Below are 20,910 nucleotides of genomic sequence, written 5' to 3'. Positions count from 1 at the left end.
CAGGGCCATCTCATGCAGAAAGAGTGAACCTTGAAAACCAGCCCTCTGTAACACATGTCTGTGCATCTCACAGCCAGGCACATCCTAAATATGGAGACTCCAGAAACAGTCAGTGCACATGTAACTCACTCACATTTCTTGCTTTCCTTCATGAGAATGAAAACATGTCTACAGTTGACCTTAATCTGGTCTTGGATAAAGGTGATGTGATGTACAAAGAGGCCAAGAAAAGATTCCCCAAGAGTATTCATTTGGCAACCGATGAGCTGCCAGACAAAGTTGATGCTCACAGGTCTATGTATCATGTCGACATGACACAGCCTTCCCGGTATGGGACATTTGAAGAACCTCCAGAGGAAGCAGTAGATACCTTTCTCAGCTTAGAAGCAGGACTGAGCTGCCTGTTGTCAGATGTGCAGTATGCCTTACTGATTATGAGTGGATTGTGTATCGCAGTGTTCAGATCCACATCAGGAAAATATGGGTTCTTTGACCCACACCCCAGAACACCCAGTGGTCTTCCTCTAGCACTATGGTCACGTAATCGTGGTACAGCTGTGATGCTGAAATTCACACTCCTCAGTGACATGATTAAGAGGCTCCAAGATTCTTATGAAGAGATGGAGATATCACCCTCTTGTACCTATGAGCTGAAGCCTGTGCAGTTTTACAGTATGAGCACAATCAACCTGAGTGATACTATCACAGACACAGTCTGCAGACCAACAGCTGCCACTGCTGTGGCACCTACTCACTCTGATACAACTGTTGATGAAGCAAACCCCTTTACTCCAAGGAGAAACACAACCACTGATCTGACTGAGAACATCTTTTGTCAAATGTCCATTTGTACACCACTGGTGAAACAAAAAGAAGTCCACATGACTCAGTTCACATCACATGAAGATCAGAATGAACCTCCTAATATACCAACTGAAGAACTATGCAGTGAATTAAGTTTCCTTCCATCAAGGGATGGTTTTTCATGTCAATCAAATGCTGCAATAAAAAATGTTGCTGCCTGTGACCTTTCTGATATAGTTTTACAAAACTGAAAAAGTTAATAAACAACAAAGGCACAAAATGAAAAGAAGATTAATGGCATCAGAGAAACCCAGAAATCAGAGAAAAGAAAACCAAAAAAGGAAAGAACGACAAAAGTATGCTTCAAATAAAGAGTACAAAGAAAAGAAAAAATCTTGCACAAGCGAGGTATATAAAAACAATCCTGAAGTTAGACAGAAAAAACAACAGTATATTAAAAGAAACAACAGTATGTTACTGTGAGAATGCTGAATTCAGAAATAAACAACAACAGTATGTTAAAAGACGTTACTGTGAGAATGCTAAAGTTAGACAAAATCAAAAACAATATATTAAAAGACGTTACTATGAGAATACTGATTTCAGAGAGGAGAAAAAAAAAAAGCTATCACTAAAAGGTATCGAGAAAACTTAGAATTCAGAGAGAGACAGAGATGTCGAGTTACTCAGCGGTATGCAAATGACAACACCTTCAGAGTAAGACACAGACAACTGATGAAACAACTAATGCGAGACAGGTATCAAAGTAATCTTGCATTTAGGATTATGCACAACATGAGATGTGCCATGAAAATAAAAAGGAAATACAGATGGGTGAACAGACAAACCCAAGAGAGTGACAACAGTGTGATCAACGAGGCCATATCGGTGTTCAAATCACAAATCAAAGTTGGACCATCATACCCATGTACTGTATGTTTCAAGGCTTCATTTCCAAACCAAGTACGACCCTGCAGAAGGTCAAATTATGTCAAAAACCCACATGTGGTTGCAACATGTTTGACAGGAAAGTTTGTTCATGTTTGTGATGAAAACTGCAGAAATGAGCAGTGCAATGTGCCTGATGAGAGAAAGAGAGAGTGGATTTGTCACACCTGCCACAATCATCTTAAAAATGGATCCATGCCAGCACTTGCTGTTGCCAATAAACTGGATCTTGCTGATATTCCACCTGAATTGTCAGATCTCAACATACTGGAGAGACATCTCGTAGCCAAGTGCATACCATTTGCCAAGATTATTCCTCTTCCCAAAGGCAGACAAAGAGCAATTAGAGGAAATGTGGTCTGTGTCCCATCAGAGGTACAGGAAACTGTTGAAGCATTGCCTCGATTGAGAATTAATTCTCAGGTGATGAGAGTAAAACTGAAGAGACGCTTGTCTTACAAAGGTCATCAGCTGTTTCAGACTGTAAGCTGGTCTAAACTTGTGCAAGCACTGCATAAACTCAAGCAGATTCATCCACAGTATAAGGATGTGAGCATCAGAGATGATGCTGAGCTGTGTGATCCAACACTTCCTGATGAAGATGAGGAGGATGATGATGAAAACATGAATGAGGACGATTATGATGAGGCTGATTTAATGGAAATTGACAGCTGTGAGAAAAATGCACTGAGTGAAGCACAAAATAAAAATGAACAGGATATTGACATGTTACCCTGTGATGGTGAACAACCACATGAGCAGATGAGAGATGATTCAGAGCAAGCAGATGGACTGACTAATGGTGGTTTTGCACTCGAGTCCTGTTTGCAGCCCCTGATGTGGCTGAGGAAATATTATGTTTCAGTGAAGGAATCTACTCTGTTGCTCCTGCAGAGAGAAACAATCCAATAAGTTTTTCAAAACACCTAAACTGGAGGCCATGGCCTTCCTGTGCAGTTTCCTACAGGCCAAAACACACTGGATGAAAGAAGGCTGATCAAAGTATCCCCAGTGGGTATTTCAAATCAAGACTTTTCTGCATTGATGATCGTTTTGCCAAAGACACAAACTATTTGTTCTTTGCACAGTTTGTGACTGAAATACACTTGGCTACTTCCAGCATGACAATCCAGTTAAGGAAGGCAAAGCCTTTGACCAGAGATGGGAGAAAAATAACCTCAGGCATGTTACAAGATAAGCATGAGGTTGAGAAACTGGTGCGAAATAAAGATGCAGTGAGATTCATGCAGCCTCTGAGAGGAACCCCAGCCTATTGGGAGAAAACAACAAGAGATCTTTTGCCATGATCAGACAGTTGGGAACTCCCACGTTCTTTTTTTACATTTTCAGCTGCTGAAATGCGCTGGCCTGAAGTGATTGAAGCAATAACAAGGCAGCAAGGTGAACAAGTCAATTTTGAAGGACTCGACTGGTCAGCAAAGTGTGACATCCTGAGAAGCAATCCTGTCACAACAATGCGCATGTTTGACAAGAGAGTTGAAGCATTATTCAGAGATTTACTCTTATCTCCTGCAGAGCCACTTGGCAAAGTCATTGACTACTTTTACAGAGTTGAGTTTCAGCACAGAGGAAGCCCACACATACACTGTCTCCTGTGGGTAGAAGGTGCTCCTGTGTTTGAGGAGGATGATGAGCAAACTGTTGTTGATTTTATAAACAAATACATCACAGCTCAGCTGCCTGATCCACATAAACAACCTGAACTGTACAAGAAAGTAACAGAAGTGCAAAAACACAGTAAGAACCACACAAAGACGTGCTTTAGGAGTTTAAGCTCCGGGTGCCGTTTTGGTTTTCCCAAACCACCCTGCAATGAGACAATGATCACAAGACCCAGTGAGGATGATGAACTGGAAGTAGAAACAGCAAAGAACAAGCTCAGACCACTGAACCAGCTGCTGAATGAACCTGAAACTGCTTCCATGAGTTTAAGGCAGCTCTTGGCTCGATGCAAGTTGACACATGCAGAATATGAGAGATACCTGAATAAAATGAACACAAGGAGTACGATCATACTAAAGCGTGATCCAAAAGACTCTTGGATAAATGGCTATAATCCACATCTGCTTGAAGCCTGGAACAGTAATATCGACATAAGCTTTGTTTTAGATGCTTTCGGTAGCTGCAAACTATTTAATGAAATATATATCAAAAAAGAGGCGGGCTATCTGAGTACCTGAAAACTGTCATTGAAAACTCCCATAAAGACAGTGTAAATGAGTGCGATGAAATGAGAGCCGTCATGCAGGCATATTCAAAGAAGCGAGAGATCAGTGCACAGGAGTGTGTTGCTCGTGCATGTGTGTCTTCACATGAAGCAATGTTCACGTGCTGTAATATTCATACCAACTGATGATAATCCTGTGAAAATGAGTCGTCCCCTGTCAGTTCTGGACAACACAACACCTGAGTCTTCCAATGTTTGGATGACATCTTTGAATGACAAATACAAAGCCAGACCTGAAACACCAGAGTATGAGGAGATGTGCATGGCAGACTTTGCTGCTACTTGCAGGATTGTCTATGGCCAACAGACAAAAGGTAAAGATGTTTTGCCCTTCTCAATGAGATGGGATTTGTGCAAAGGCGCAAAAACGATAAGCCTGCTATCATCAGATTTCACCGCTGCTCACAAGAAAAACATCCAGAGCAATATTACGGAAGACTGCTTAAACTGTACCTTCCTCATCGTTCAGACCACGAACTGAAAACACCATCGTTGCCAACCTATCAGGCTTTCTATGGTGCTGGCTGTGTACAGCTACCAGGTACTGACTGTCTTGAGTACGTGCAACACATTGTCAAAAGAAACAGAGAAAATATGAGAAAAAAACAGCGAGGAGATTGAGAGCGCTGTTGAGGAATATGAGCAGAACAGAGGTGTGACTGACGAATGGTGTAATCTGGCACCTGAATCAGATCTCGTAAGGTTGCCACTTGTTGAACAAGAAAGAGAGCAAGACAATGAAAATGAACAGGAAGATGTGCCCGACTACAGCCGTCAGGCTGATGCTTCAACAGAAGTCAGAGCCATCAGGGAACCCCTGCTATTGATCCCACATTGTTACGTCAGATGTTTCAGAATCTGAATAAGAAGCAAGCCTGCATATTTTATGCAGTTAGAGACTGGTGCATTAAAAGAGTCTGTGCTCTAAATCCGGAGCAGTTTTTCTTTTATATTAATGGTGGTGCTGGAACAGGAAAATCACATCTTATCAAATGCATCTACTCAGAAGCATCTAAGATACTGAGCAAAGTGCCCAGATATGCAGACGACGTTGACATATCAAAACCCACTGTCCTGTTAACTGCTTTCACTGGGACTGCAGCATTTAACATTTCTGGAACAACTCTGCATTCTCTTCTCAAGCTCCCTAGAAGCTTAAAACCTCCCATTCAGGGACTTGGCAATCAGCTGGATGAAGTCAGATCAGAACTTTTGAATGCTGAAATAATCGTCATTGACGAAGTGTCTATGGTGTCAAGACATCTCTTTGCATATGTAGATGCAAGACTCAAACAGATCAAAGGGACTCGGAGACCCTTTGGAGGCATGTCAGTCATTGCTGTTGGAGACTTCTATCAGCTACCCCCAGTGCGACAGTCGAAACCTCTCTGTGTGCACGACCCGTCCGAGATCGACCTGTGGCGGGAGCATTTTCAGATGATCACTCTGACTGAGATTATCGTCAGGAAAGATGATGTTGTCTTTGCTGAGATGCTGAACAGAATCCGTGTGAAAGGAAAGTTGGATGTGCTTTGTGAAGCAGATAGAAATTTGTTGTCACAGGCCATAACTGAACCAGCCCATTGTCCGACTGATGCGTTGCACATTTTTGCAACTAACAAAGAAGTGGATGCACACAACTCTGCAACACTGGGTCTGCTCCATACTCATATCATTGACATCCATGCAGATGATTATAGAAAGGATCCTAGAACTGGCAGAATGGCATTACAAGACAGACCATTCAAAGGAGGTAAAAACGAGTTACCAGACACACTGAAAGTTGCAGAAGGAGCTCGTGTCATGCTCACCAGAAACATTGACATACAAAATGGTTTGGTTAATGGAGCTTTTGGAAAACTACTTAGAGTAGTTTACTCTGAAAATGACCAACACATCATCAAGCTTGGACTTAAAATGGATAATGAGACATCTGGAAAGAATAACCGCACACCAGCAGACGACATGGTGTACATTGAGAGAGCAGAGGAGAATCTGAAGCAGAAAGGAGTGGTACGAAGACAGTTCCCAGTGAAGCTGGCCTTTGCATGTACAATACATAAGGTACAGGGAATGACAACCACATCAGCTGTTGTCTCTCTTAAGAGCATTTTTGAGCCCGGCATGGCCTACGTAGCTGTCAGTAGAGTGACGTCTCTCAATGGACTCTATCTTCTTGATATGGAGGAGAAAAAAATATTCACCAATCCAGAAATCACTGCAGCACTTGAGAACATGAGACAAGCCAACCTTGATGACATGATGCCTCTTCTACATGTGAGACAAACACTGAGCAGGTCAGAGGTTTTCACCATTGTTCATCATAATACAGAGGGACTGCCAGCTCACATTAATGACATCAAGAGTCACCATGAATTGTGTCTAGCAGATGTTTTGTGCCTAACAGAAACACACCTGCGGGGCTCTTTTGTCGCAGAGAGTCTCCATTTGGAAAATTACAATTTGTTCAAACGCAACAGACACCTGTCCTACACAAACTTTCCCCAGATGGCAAACAGAAATGGTGGTGGAGTTGCTGTTTATGTGAAAAGTGACATTCAAGTGCATGAAAAACAGTACATCCATAATGTAACTGACCTTGAATTTCTGGCTTTAAAGGTTGAAGCACCAGTCAGTGCTCTAATTGCAGTTGTGTACAGACCTCCAGACTACACTCTGAGGCCATTCCTGAAAAACCTGGTAAGCCTATTAGACTCATTAGAGATCATGGACTGTCATCCCATCATAGTGTGTGGTGATTTTAATGAGAATGTTTTATCTATTGCAAACAAACCAATCCTGGAGCTGTTTGAGTCTAGGGGATACGCACAGGTCATCACTGCCCCTACCACAGAGAAGAACACACTGCTTGACCTTATTTTCATTTCTCAGCCAGAGCGATGTCTCCATTCTGGAGTCATGAAGACCTACTATAGTTACCATGACCCTGTATACTGTGTATTGTCCTGTGATGATTCATGATCTAGATCTTTGACTACAGTAAGTAATTTCTATATTTTTGAATGACTTAAGAAAGTAGAGCGATATTTAAAAGTTGACTTAAGAAAAAGCCCCTGCATTGCAATATAATGTTTCAATTGTCTACATAAAATACAATTAAATGAATTAAGTAATGATATCAGTAAAAGATGACAATTTTATGTATTACAGAAAATCTAAAAATCAGAAATCTATGAATGTCAGAAAAATCAAATATAGCAGTTTAAAACGAACAGTGTAGGCATATCCTCTCTGCAGCCAGGCTTCAAAATCCTGCCAGGCTGCCCCAGTCTCACTGTGGCTGGGAGGGAGGGAGGGTGGACCAGAGGATTGCCCACACAACACATAAATGTTCAACAGCTTCTTCATTGTTTCTGAGAGAACAACACAGACTAAAGGTTGCTTTTTTTAAAAAAAAAAAAAAAAAAAAAAAAAAATCTAATTACAGCAATAATGACAGTTAAGCCAGTTTATCTGTGCCTCTATTTTGAAATACTATTTACTAAAATGTTATTGATTTTGGTTTGTTATAATCTTTAAACTTTTTCAAAAGTATATTATTATATTTTTGGACAAATCTTTCAATGAAACATACATTTTTATGAGCTTTTATCATGTTTCAGCCAGTGCATTTATCAGGGTGGGTCTGGGATGATAAATGCACTGGCTGATAACTGCACATTTCTGGCCAGAAATGTTTCAGCAGTGTTACATATGCACTACATATGTTAAACTTGCTTTTTGTTACCAGTTGATACCCTACATTTGTATAGACATTGGGTGGTGTGAGGCTGGGGAGTTGAGTGGAGTGGGTAGGTGGGAGTTGAATGTGGGGGGTACGGTGGAGGAGGTTGTTAGGTTTCTTTTTTTTTTTTTTTTTTTTTTGTAAAGAGAGACACAGTCCTCCTGTGTCTTCTCCAAGCTTCACATGGTAAATCCAACAGTGTGAAGCACATAGCAGCCAGAAACTGTAATGCCACAGATCAGAGAGGCTTCATCATCACCATCTTCGCCGTGCGATCAGAGCATGAGACTTCACATCTGGAGCACAGGAGAGATTCTGTGATAAGTCCTCCTTCTAGCTTGTCCCACAAGCAGTCGGTGAGATTTACTCACAACAAAAGGGTTAATGACATTATTTTCATGGAAACGTATTAATTCTTTGTAAAGTGTTTAAATTGTGTTTTCACTTGACCTTAGGAGTGTTATTTTGAGTGTATTTTAATATCTGTACTCAGGTGTTTCCTCTGTGATCCATCCCTTCAGAGCTGAGACACTCAGGACTGAACAGACTGCACAGTTTCTGTGACCGAGCCTCCAAAACACCTTCTTTGAAACCACACATGATAGAAGGGCTTTATATTTGCAGCAGCACTACTAAAGGTATTCAGTTTATTACAGGATGTGTTTGTTTCTTAGGACCAGCTCTAAGTGCACACTACCTAACATATACACCTTTCTGTTCATTACAAACCAACTACTCTGGATCATATGGCCAGTCGGCAGGAATGTTGCTGCAGGAAAACATCCCTGAAGATCACCATCATTGTCAGACTGACTGTGCCTCCTCTGTGCAGTGTCAAGATCCTCCCTAAATGAGTGTGTTAAGTTCATTATTTTATTCCCTATGACAAGACAAGTATCACTGATATTTACATTTACAACTACATATGTTCCTGTTTTCTGCTCTTCTTTTAAAGTCCTCAGCTATCCTGCTTCTGTGCTGCTTGCCACACATCAAACACTGGCCGGATGACAGGGAGGATCCACTCTGAAGTCACTGGACATGATGAGGATCATATGGGACTTTATAGTTTCACAGAAATGTTGTGCTCTTTGATTACAGGTTTTAAATGGACATAATGACTGCCTCTCTCTGATCTGACAGGCTAAAGGATTGTTTTCATTGTTAGTGCTCTGTACAGTGTATGCTTATTTAATATTTCATCACAGAGCAAACCTTTATTTATTTAACATATTTTTATTTTGTTTTAATGTTGAATTAACTGTGGGGATTTTTTTAAGTGGGCACTCGGGATGTCATATGACCAGAAATGTGGTAACTGGAATTCAACAGTATGTAAAGAAAGAATCTGCTAAGAACATAACACACACAAAAACCCCCAAGAGAACTCAAATTCGTTCCATGTAATCCAATCTAAAACATTTTAAACTGCTGAACAGCAACACAAACAGTGTTAAAGAAACAGTGTTAACAGAATAATTATGATGAGTTTGTACCAAAGTTTCAGGTCACATGGCACACCTAGTGTGTAGTGTGGGGTATCAGCTGGTAAGTATAGGTTTTTTCATATTTGTGTCCTTAGAGTTTAGATAGATAAAGCCTTGTGTATAATAATTAGTCATAACCACAACTCAAAGTCAGGGATTAACTAAATTTGGGACTTTGTGTCTGAGCCCAGGTTAAAACACAGTGTAAAAAAGCATTTAGTGGCATGGCTGAACAATGCTGTAAACTAATGATACTTATTTATCCATGTTCACAAAAAGGACTAATGTGTTCATTTGATTATTTGTATGTGTTAAACTGTGTCACCACCTTAGGCTTTCGTTTGAGTTCACTCAAAAATCTCTATACAGTTCTCTTTTACCACTGTGTGGACACTGTTTACAATAAAACATAAAAAAGAATGAGTAATAAAAAGATGTGTAGACAGATCAGTAGATTCAGTAGACCAATATTAGCAGCTGTTCAGCCATGTTCTACGAAACAAACACAATTTAAAGGTTCAGGATTGTGGTTTTAAAAGTTGAATTTTCATGTATTTCATATGTTGCTTATTATTTTTATTTGGTTATTTAATTTAGTTATTTTTATTTATTCTCCTGTGAAGTGTTTAACAAAAAAAAGCAACTTTAATTTCAATTTTATTTGTTTATTATTTGGTAATTTGTTCTTTAAGAATCGAGTCTGTGCCAAAAACTAAAGTTGAACAGACACATGACAGGATCAGATTATTAACACCTTAAAACATTGCAAACGTCTCTTTTTAAAATGATTTTTATTTTTATTCTATTTCGAAAAAAAAAAAACATTTGTTGAATTAATTTAAGTCCTTTTCAGAAAGAAGCTGTACAATATGACTTAAGATTTTTATGTTATTTTCTATGATATACAAAACAAATTGATGTATGTAATACCATTAAACATGATATACACATATGTATATGTCTGAAAAACATTATGCTGTATATTAAAGCTTGTATTTTCTCCAGCATGTTTGTTCATCTTTTCAGTTCAATTCAACAAATTTGTTTTTACATTTATTTTTATTATTTTTTTATGAATTAGAGATTTATAATACATAATTCCACTCTTTAAGTGATTAGAAGAATATGAACTTTTGTTATTCATTCAGAGGTTTTCTGACTAAATTTTCTTTTGTCATTACTCATCTTTTTCTAATTTATATTTTAAACATGTTCAGCTGTTTTCCAACTTCTTCTGTGTGAAAATCAGCTTTCAAAAGTTCTGCACTTTTGTTTTCAGGTTAAAAATTCTGTATTTTCCAGCTAATTCAGCATTTTTAGCTTAATATTCAGTAATGATTTCATTTCAGTGCATACATTCAGATTCAAGCATTCACACTGCAGTTTCTTCAGAAAATGCACTTTCTAGTTATTATATCATATTCCGTACGTTTTTTGGCATCTATCTCCTTCAAAACCGTTCAACTTAGAAAAACCATTCAAACACCATTAGATTCCTCTTCTTTTGGACATGACTGCTTCTACTTTTCTCATTTATAACATTTATATTTTTAAAATTATTCAACTTTTTTCAACAAAAATTTCCCATGTATTTCAATGGGGAGACCCTTCAAATCCTCATTCAACTTACTCATTTTTCAAACTGTATCTACTTCAACATACGTTGACATAGAGCCACCATTCAAACTTTAAAACGAAGACAAGACATTCAACTATTCAACTTGTATTTATCTTTTCAATATCTGTTATTCTTTTTCTTCAGTTCCAGTTTAAGTTTCATGATGTTTTTCAGCCGTTTCAGAGTTTATAATGGGTGTGTATGGGACGGAATGTTGGGGCTAGAGTGAGACAGCTGAACTGCTAGAGTGAGAGGAGCGAAAAAATTAATCTTAAAATCTTTTTTAAAACTGCTGCTGTGTCCGCAGCGTTTGCTCTACAGGTATGATTTTACCCTCAAAACGTAGCCATCGCTGTCCTCTTTCATCCAATGTGTTTACTATTGTACTAGGTGTTATGGTTCTTTCATAAATGTCACCAAAGCACAGCCTCCTCCTCCAACTCCTCCATAGACTCTAATGTTAAAATGGCTCAGAAGGTTCGTTTGAAAATCAGAAGAGCATGGTGTTTTTACACTGTCACCACGTCCATATAATAAACTCCACAGGCATGAAAACTGAGAATTAGGTAGACTGGACATTGCTGCCGCTCACGGTGAAAGAATTTTGTCAATAGGACCTGTACTTTTCATTTGGGAGCGATTTGTTTCGGCCTGACTTTTCTGTTCATTTTAAGCAGCAAAAGTGAGGTGCATGTCTGTGTGCGTGTGTACTGAGCCATTGGGTGCAGTTACTATAGCAACCAGGCTCACACCTGCCTGCCTAACTAGCTCTCTCTCTCACTGTGCCAAGATTCATCTTAAACACTTCTCTTTCAACTGCTGCTGTGTCCACAGTGTTTGCTCTACAGCCATCATTTTACCCTCAAAAAGAAGCCATCGTTCTTCTCTTTCCAACAGCATGTCTTTCAAAGCTCAGAGATGTAAACCTTTAAAAGTGTGTGGATCCAAGTGTAGGGATTACACTTTACTCATTCAGTGATTCAAAGAATATGAACTTTTAATATTCATTCAGGTGTTTTCTGACTCTAAATTTTCTGTTCTCATTTCTTAGGTTTTCCAAATTTTAATTTAAAAACTTTTCAGCTATTTTCCAACTTCTTCTGTGTGTGAACATCAGCTTTCAAAAGTTCTGCACTTTTGTTTTCAGTTTAATAAATCTGCATTTTCCAGCTCATTCAACATTTTATTTTTAACTCAAAATTCAGCAATTAATTCATTTCAGTGCATACATTCAGATTCAAGCATTCACACTGCAGTTTCTTCAGAAAATGCACTTTCTAGTTCTATTTTATTATTATAGATTCCGTACGTTTTTTGTACTCTATCTCCTTCAAAACCGTTCAACTTAGAAAAACCATTCAAACACCGTTACATTCCTCTTCTTTTGGACATGACTGCTTCTATTTTTTTCATTTATAACATTTATATTTTTAAAATTATTCAACTTTTTTCAACAAAAATTTCCCATGTATTTCAATGGGGAGACCCTTCAAATTCTCCTTCAACTTACTCCTCTTTAAACTGTATCTACTTCCACATACATTGACGTAGAGCCACCATTCGAACTTTAAAACGAAGACAAGACATTCAACTATTCAACTTGTATTTATCTTTTCAATATCTATTATACTTTTCTTCAGCTCCAGTTTAAGTTTCATGATGATTTTTCAGCAGTTTCAGAGTTTATAATGGGTGTGTATGGGACGGAATGTTGGGGCTAGAGTGAGACAGCTCAACTGCCAGAGTGAGAGGAGCGAAAAAATTAATCTTAAAATATTTTTTAAAACTGCTGCTGTGTCCGCAGCGTTTGCTCTACAGGTCTGATTTTACCCTCAAAACGTAGCCATCGCTGTCCTGTTTCATCCAATGTGTTTACTATTGTACTAGGTGTTATGGTTCTTTCATAAATGTCACCAAAGCACAGCCTCCTCCTCCAACTCCTCCATAGACTCTAATGTTAAAATGGCTCAGAAGGTTCGTTTGAAAATCAGAAGAGCATGGTGTTTTACACTGTCACCACGTCCATATAATAAACTCCACAGGCATGAAAACTGAGAATTAGGTAGACTAGACATTGCTGCCACTCACGGTGAAAGAATTTCGTCAATAGGACCTGTACTTTTCATTTGGGAGCGATTTGTTTCGACGTGACTTTTCTGTTCATTTTAAGCAGCAAAAGTGAGGTGCATGTCTGTGAGCGTGTGTACTGAGCCATTGGGTGCAGTCACTATAGCAACCAGGCTCACACCTGCCTGCCTAACGAGCTCTGTCTCTCACTGTGCCAAGATTCATCTTAAACACTTCTCTTTAAACTGCTGCTGTGTCCACAGTGTTTGCTCTACAGCCATCATTTTACCCTCAAAATGTCGCCATCGTTGTTCTCTTTCCAACACCGTGTCTTTGAAAGCTCAGAGATGTAAACCTTTAAAAGTGTGTGGATCCAAGTGGAGGGATCACACTTTAGTCATTCAGTGATTCAAAGAATATGAACTTTTAATATTCATTCAGATGTTTTCTGACTCTAAATTTTCTGTTCTCATTTCTTAGGTTTTCCAAATTTTAATTTAAAAACTTTTCAGCTATTTTCCAACTTCTTCTGTGTGAACATCAGCTTTCAAAAGTTCTGCACTTTTGTTTTCAGGTTAAAAACTCTGTATTTTCAGGCTCATTCAACATTTTTATTTTTAACTTAAAATTCAGCAATTAATTCATTTCAGTGCATACATTCAGATTCAAGCATTCACACTGCAGTTTCTTCAGAAAATGCACTTTCTAGTTTATTATATATTCCGTACGTTTTTTGTACTGTATCTCCTTCAAAACCGTTCAACTTAGAAAAACCATTCAAACACCGTTAGATTCCACTTCTTTTGGACATGACTGCTTCTATTTTTCTCATTTTTAACATTTATATTTTTAATTTTATTCAACTTTTTCAACAAAATTTCCCATGTATTTCAATGGGGAGACCCTTCAAATCCTCATTCAACTTACTCCTCTTTAAACTGTATCTACTTCCACATACATTGACATAGAGCCACCATTCAAACTTTAAAACGAAGACAAGACATTCAACTATTCAACTTCTATTTATCTTTTCAATATCTATTATACTTTTTCTTCAGTTCCAGTTTAAGTTTCATGATGTTTTTTCAGCCGTTTCAGAGTTTATAATGGGTGCGTATGGGACGGAATGTTGGGGCTAGAGTGAGACAGCTCAACTGCTAGAGTGAGAGGAGCAAAAAAATTAATCTTAAAATATTTTTTAAAACTGCTGCTGTGTCCACGGTGTTTGGTCTACAGGTATGATTTTACCCTCAAAACGTAGCCATCGCTGTCCTCTTTCATCCAATGTGTTTACTATTGTACTAGGTGTTATGGTTCTTTCATAAATGTCACCAATGCACAGCCTCCTCCTCCAACTCCTCCATAGACTCTAATGTTAAAATGGCTCAGAAGGTTCGTTTGAAAACCAGAAGTACAGGCTGTCTTTACACTGTCACCACGTCCATATAATAAACTCCACAAGCATGAAAACTGAGAATTAGGTAGACTGGACATTGCTGCCGCTCACGGTGAAAGAATTTTGTCAATACGACCTGTACTTTTCATTTGGGAGCAATTTGTTTCGACCTGACTTTTCTATTCATTTTAAGCAGCAAAAGTGAGGTGCATGTCTGTGCGCGTGTGTATGGAGCCAGTGGGTGCAGTCACTATAGCAACCAGGCTCACACCTGCCTGCCTAATGAGCTCTGTCTCTCACTCTGCCAAGATTCATCTTAAACACTTCTCTTTCAACTGCTGCTGTGTCCACAGTGTTTGCTCTACAGCCATCATTTTACCCTCAAAATGTCACCATCGTTGTTCTCTTTCCAACAGAGTGTCTTTGAAAGCTCAGATATGTAAAGTTTTTAAACTGTGTGGATCCAAGTGGAGGGATCACATTTCAGTCATTCAGTGATTCAAAGAATATGAACTTTTAATATTCATTCAGATGTTTTCTGACTCTAAATAGTCTTTTGTCATTTCTTATGTTTTTCTAATTTACATTTAAAACATTTTCAGCTCTTTTCCAACTTCTTCTCTGTGGTTGTCAGCTTTTAGCAGTTCAGCTTTTTTGTTTTCAGGTACAAATTTCTGTATTTTTCATCTCATTCAACATTTTTAACTTAAATTCAGCAATTAATTCATTTCAGTGCATACATTCAAATTGAAGCATTCACACTGCAGTTTCTTCAGAAAATGCACTTTCTAGTTATCTATTATTCCATATTCCGTACGTTTTTTGGCATCTAACTCCTTCAAAACCGTTCAACTTAGAAAAACCATTCAAACACCGTTAGATTCCTCTTCTTTAGGACATGACTGCTTCTACTTTTCTCATTTATAACATTTATATTTTTAATTTTATTCAACTTTTTTCAACAAAAATTTCCCATGTATTTCAATGGGGAGAACCTTCAAATTCTCATTCAACTTACTCCTCTTCAAACTGTATCTACTTCCACATACGTTAACATAGAACCACCATTCAAACTTTAAAACGAAGACAAGACTTTCAATTATTCAACTTGTATTTATCTTTTCAATATCTGTTATACTTTTTCTTCAGTTCCAGTTTAAGTTTCATGATGTTTTTTAAGCCATTTCAGAGTTTATAATGGGTGTGTATGGGACGGAATGTTGGGGCTAGAGTGAGACAGCTCAACTGCTAGAGTGAGAGGAGAGAAAAAATTAATCTTAAAATATTTTTTAAAACTGCTGCTGTGTCCACGGTGTTTGCTCTACAGGTATGATTTTACCCTCAAAACGTAGCCATCGCTGTCCTCTTTCATCCAATGTGTTTACTATTGTACTAGGTGTTATGGTTCTTTCATAAATGTCACCAAAGCACAGCCTCCTCCCTCCAACTCCTCCATAGACTCTAATGTTAAAATGGCTCAGAAGGTTCGTTTGAAAATCAGAAGAGCATGGTGTTTTTACACTGTCACCACGTCCATATAATAAACTCCACAGGCATGAAAACTGAGAATTAGGTAGACTGGACATTGCTGCCACTCACGGTGAAAGAATTTCGTCAATAGGACATGTACTTTTCATTTGGGAAGGATTTGTTTGGGCCTGACTTTTCTGTTCATTTTAAGCAGCAAAAGTGAGGTGCATGTCTGTGCGTGTGTATGGAGCCACTGGGTGCAGTCACTATAGCAACCAGGCTCACAGCTACCTGCCTAACGAGCTCCGTCTCTCACTGTGCCAAGATTCATCTTAAACACTTCTCTTTCAACTGCTGCTGTGTCCACAGTGTTTGCTCTACAGCCATCATTTTACCCTCAAAACAAAGCCATCGTTGTTCTCTTTCCAACAGCGTGTCTTTCAAAGCTCATAGATACAAATGTTTTAAACTGTGTGCATCCAAGTGGAGGGATCACATTTTAGTCATTCAGTGATTCAAAGAATATGAACTTTTAATATTCATTCAGATGTTTTCTGACTCTAAATTTTCTGTTCTCATTTCTTAGGTTTTCCAAATTTTAATTTAAAAACTTTTCAGCTATTTTCCAACTTCTTCTTTGTGAACATCAGCTTTCAGGAGTTCTGCACTTTTGTTTTCAGGTTAAAAACTCTGTATTTTCCAGCTCATTCAACATTTTTAACTTATAATTCAGCAATTAATTCATTTCAGTGCATACATTCAGATTCAAGCATTCACACTGCAGTTTCTTCAGAAAATGCACTTTCTAGTTAGTGTGAATGCTTGTAAAAGCATTCACAGTATTGTTGTTGTAATCTTTATTATTATTATATATTCCGTACGTTTTTTGGCATCTATCTCCTTCAAAACCGTTCAACTTAGAAAAACCATTCAAACACCGTTAGATTCCTCTTCTTTTGGACATGACTGCTTCTACTTTTCTCATTTATAACATTTATATTTTTAAAATTATTCAACTTTTTTCAACAAAAATTTCCCATGTATTTCAATGGGGAGACCCTTCAAATTCTCCTTCAACTTACTCATTTTTAAACTCTTATTACTTCCACATACGTTGACATAGAGCCACCATTCAAACTTTAAAACGAAGACAAGACATTCAACTATTCAACTTGTATTTATCTTTTCAATATCTGTTATACTTTTTCTTCAGTTCCAGTTTAAGTTTCATGATGTTTTTTCAGCTGTTTCAGAGTTTATAATGGGTGTGTATGGGACGGAATGTTGGGGCTAGAGTGAGACAGCTGAACTGCTAGAGTGAGAGGAGCAAAAAATAAATCTTAAAATATTTTTAAAACTGCTGCTGTGTCCACGGTGTTTGGTCTACAGGTATGATTTTACCCTCAAAACGTAGCCATCGCTGTCCTCTTTCATCCAATGTGTTTACTATTGTACTAGGTGTTATGGTTCTTTCATAAATGTCACCAAAGCACAGCCTCCTTCCTCCAACTCCTCCATAGACTCTAATGTTAAAATGGCTCAGAAGGTTCGTTTGAAAACCAGAAGAGCATGGTGTTTTTACACTGTCACCACGTCCATATAATAAACTCCACAGGCATGAAAACTGAGAATTAGGTAGACTGGACATTGCTGCCGCTCACGGTGAAAGAATTTCGTCAATAGGACCTGTACTTTTCATTTGGGAAGGATTTGTTTGGGCCTGACTTTTCTGTTCATTTTAAGCAGCAAAAGTGAGGTGCATGTCTGTGCGTGTGTATGGAGCCATTGGGTGCAGTCACTATAGCAACCAGGCTCACACCTGCCTGCCTAACGAGCTCTCTCTCTCACTGTGCCAAGATTCATCTTAAACACTTCTCTTTGAACTGCTGCTGTGTCCACAGTGTTTGCTCTACAGCCATCATTTTACCCTCAAAACGTCGCCATCGTTCTTCTCTTTCCAACAGCGTGTCTTTCCAAGCTCAGAGATGTAAACCTTTAAAACTGTGTGGATCCAAGTGGAGGGATCACATTTTAGTCATTCAGTGATTCAAAGAATATGAACTTTTAATATTCATTCAGATGTTTTCTGACTCTAATTTTCTTTTCTCATTTCTTAGGTTTTTCTAATATACATTTAAAACATTTTCAGCTATTTTCCAGCTTCTTCTGTGTGAACATAAGCTTTCAAAAGTTCTGCACTTTTGTTTTCAGGTTAAAAACTCTGTATTTTCCAGCTCATTCAATATTTTTGGCTTAATATTCAGCAATTAATTCATTTCAGTGCATACATTCAGATTCAAGCATTCACACTGCAGTTTCTTCAGAAAATGCACTTTCTAGTTATTATATCATATTCCGTACGTTTTTGTGCATCTATCTCCTTCAAAACCGTTCAACTTAGAAAAACCATTCAAACACCATTAGATTCCTCTTCTTTTGGACATGACTGCTTGTATTTTTCTCATTTATAACATTTATATTTTTAATTTTATTCAACTTTTTTCAACAAAAATTTCCCATGTATTTCAATGGGGAGACCCTTCAAATTCTCATTCAACTCACTCCTCTTTAAACTGTATCTACTTCCACATACATTGACGTAGAGCCATCATTCAAACTTTAAAACGAAGACATGACATTCAACTATTCAACTTGTATTTATCTTTTCAATATCTATTATACTTTTTCTTCAGTTCCAGTTTAAGTTTCATGATGTTTTTTCAGCCGTTTCAGAGTTTATAATGGGTGTGTATGGGACGGAATGTTGGGGCTAGAGTGAGACAGCTCAACTGCTAGAGTGAGAGGAGCAAAAAAATTAATCTTAAAATCTTTTTTAAAACTGCTGCTGTGTCCACAGCATTTGGTCTACAGGTATGATTTTACCCTCAAAACGTAGCCATCGCTGTCCTCTTTCATCCAATGTGTTTACTATTGTCCTAGGTGTTATGGTTCTTTCATAAATGTCACCAATGCACAGCCTCCCCCCTCCAACTCTTCCATAGACTCTAATGTTAAAATGGCTCAGAAGGTTCGTTTGAAAATCAGAAGAGCATGGTGTCTTTCCACTGTCACCACGTCCATATAATAAACTCCACAGGCATGAAAACTGAGAATTATGTAGACTAGACATTGCTGCCGCTCACGGTGAAAGAATTTTGTCAATACGACTTGTACTTTTCATTTGGGAAGGATTTGTTTCGGCCTGACTTTTCTGTTCATTTTAAGCAGCTAAAGTGAGGTGCATGTCTGTGCGTGTGTATGGAGCCATTGGGTGCAGTCACTATAGCAACCAGGCTCACACCTGCCTGCTTAACGAGCTCTCTCTCTCTCACTGTGCCAAGATTCATCTTAAACACTTCTCTTTCAACTGCTGCTGTGTCCACAGTGTTTGCTCTACAGCCATCATTTTACCCTCAAAACGAAGCCATCGTTCTTCTCTTTCCAACAGCTTGTCTTTCAAAGCTCATAGATACAAATGTTTTAAACTGTGTGCATCCAAGTGGAGGGATCACATTTTAGTCATTCAGTTATTCAAAGAATATGAACTTTTAATATTCATTCAGATGTTTTCTGACACTAAATTTTCTTTTCTCATTTCTTATGTTTTTCTAATTTTAATTTAAAAACTTTTCAGCTATTTTCCAACTTCTTCTGTGTGAACATCAGCTTTCAAAAGTTCTGCACTTTTGTTTTCAGGTTAAAAACTCTGTATTTTCCAGCTCATTCAACATTTTTAACTTATAATTCAGCAATTAATTCATTTCAGTGCATACATTCAGATTCAAGCATTCACACTGCAGTTTCTTCAGAAAATGCACTTTCTAGTTTTTCTATTTTATTATTATATATTCCGTACGTTTTTTGTACTGCTTCTCCTTCAAAACCGTTCAACTTAGAAAAACCATTCAAACACCGTTAGATTCCTCTTCTTTTGGACATGACTGCTTGTATTTTTCTCATTTATAACATTTATATTTTTAATTTTATTCAACTTTTTTCAACAAAAATTTCCCATGTATTTCAATGGAGAGACCCTTCAAATTCTCATTCAACTCACTCCTCTTTAAACTGTATCTACTTCCACATACATTGACGTAGAGCCATCATTCAAACTTTAAAACGAAGACAAGACATTCAACTATTCAACTTGTATTTATCTTTTCAATATCTATTATACTTTTTCTTCAGTTCCAGTTTAAGTTTCATGATGATTTTTCAGCCGTTTCAGAGTTTATAATGGGTGTGTATGGGACGGAATGTTGGGGCTAGAGTGAGACAGCTCAACTGCCAGAGTGAGAGGAGCGGAAAAATTAATCTTAAAATATTTTTTAAAACTGCTGCTGTGTCCGCAGCGTTTGCTCTACAGGTCTGATTTTACCATCAAAACGTAGCCATCGCTGTCCTCTTTCATCCAATGTGTTTACTATTGTACTAGGTGTTATGGTTCTTTCATAAATGTCACCAAAGCACAGCCTCCTCCTCCAACTCCTCCATAGACTCTAATGTTAAAATGGCTCAGAAGGTTCGTTTGAAAATCAGAAGAGCATGGTGTTTTTACACTGTCACCACGTCCATATAATAAACTCCACAGGCATGAAAAATGAGAATTAGGTAGACTGGACATTGCTGGCGCTCACGGTGAAAGAATTTCGTCAATAGGACCTGTACTTTTCATTTGGGAGCGATTTGTTTCGACCTGACTTTTCTGTTCATTTTAAGCAGCAAAAGTGAGGTGCATGTCTGTGAGCGTGTGTACTGAGCCATTGGGTGCAGTCACTATAGCAACCAGGCTCACACCTGCCTGCCTAACGAGCTCTCTCTCTCACTGTGCCAAGATTCATCTTAAACACTTCTCTTTCAACTGCTGCTGTGTCCACAGTGTTTGCTCTACAGCCATCATTTTACCCTCAAAATGTCGCCATCGTTGTTCCCTTTCCAACACCGTGTCTTTCAAAGCTTAGAGATGTAAACCTTTAAAAGTGCGTGGATCCAAGTGGAGGGATCACATTTTAGTCATTCAGTGATTCAAAGAATTTGAACTTTTAATATTCATTCAGATGTTTTCTGACTCTAAATTTTCTGTTCTCATTTCTTAGGTTTTCCAAATTTTAATTTAAAAACTTTTCA

General features: G+C 38.0%; 1 long non-coding RNA gene across 3 annotated transcripts; it reads left to right on the top strand.

Moving 5' to 3' along the window:
* The first annotated feature begins 6,365 nt into the window (after positions 1-6,365).
* LOC120441292 lies at positions 6,366-8,739 on the top strand. 3 transcript variants are annotated; one of them, XR_005613963.1, is made up of 5 exons: positions 6,366-6,700; positions 6,893-7,000; positions 8,267-8,383; positions 8,500-8,603; positions 8,701-8,739. It is a non-coding gene; the product is annotated as an uncharacterized LOC120441292 (long non-coding RNA). The 3 variants fall into 3 exon arrangements; XR_005613962.1 differs by lacking the exon at positions 6,366-6,700 and having other exon boundaries at positions 6,753-7,000; XR_005613964.1 differs by lacking the exons at positions 6,366-6,700; positions 6,893-7,000 and adding an exon at positions 8,035-8,101.
* Positions 8,740-20,910: the final 12,171 nt, after the last annotated feature.

This window comes from Oreochromis aureus, linkage group 7, assembly GCF_013358895.1.
Source record: "Oreochromis aureus strain Israel breed Guangdong linkage group 7, ZZ_aureus, whole genome shotgun sequence".
NCBI classification, from domain to species: domain Eukaryota; kingdom Metazoa; phylum Chordata; class Actinopteri; order Cichliformes; family Cichlidae; genus Oreochromis; species Oreochromis aureus.
Note: the sequence above shows the minus strand (reverse complement) of the source record. Positions and strands in the feature narration are given on the sequence as shown.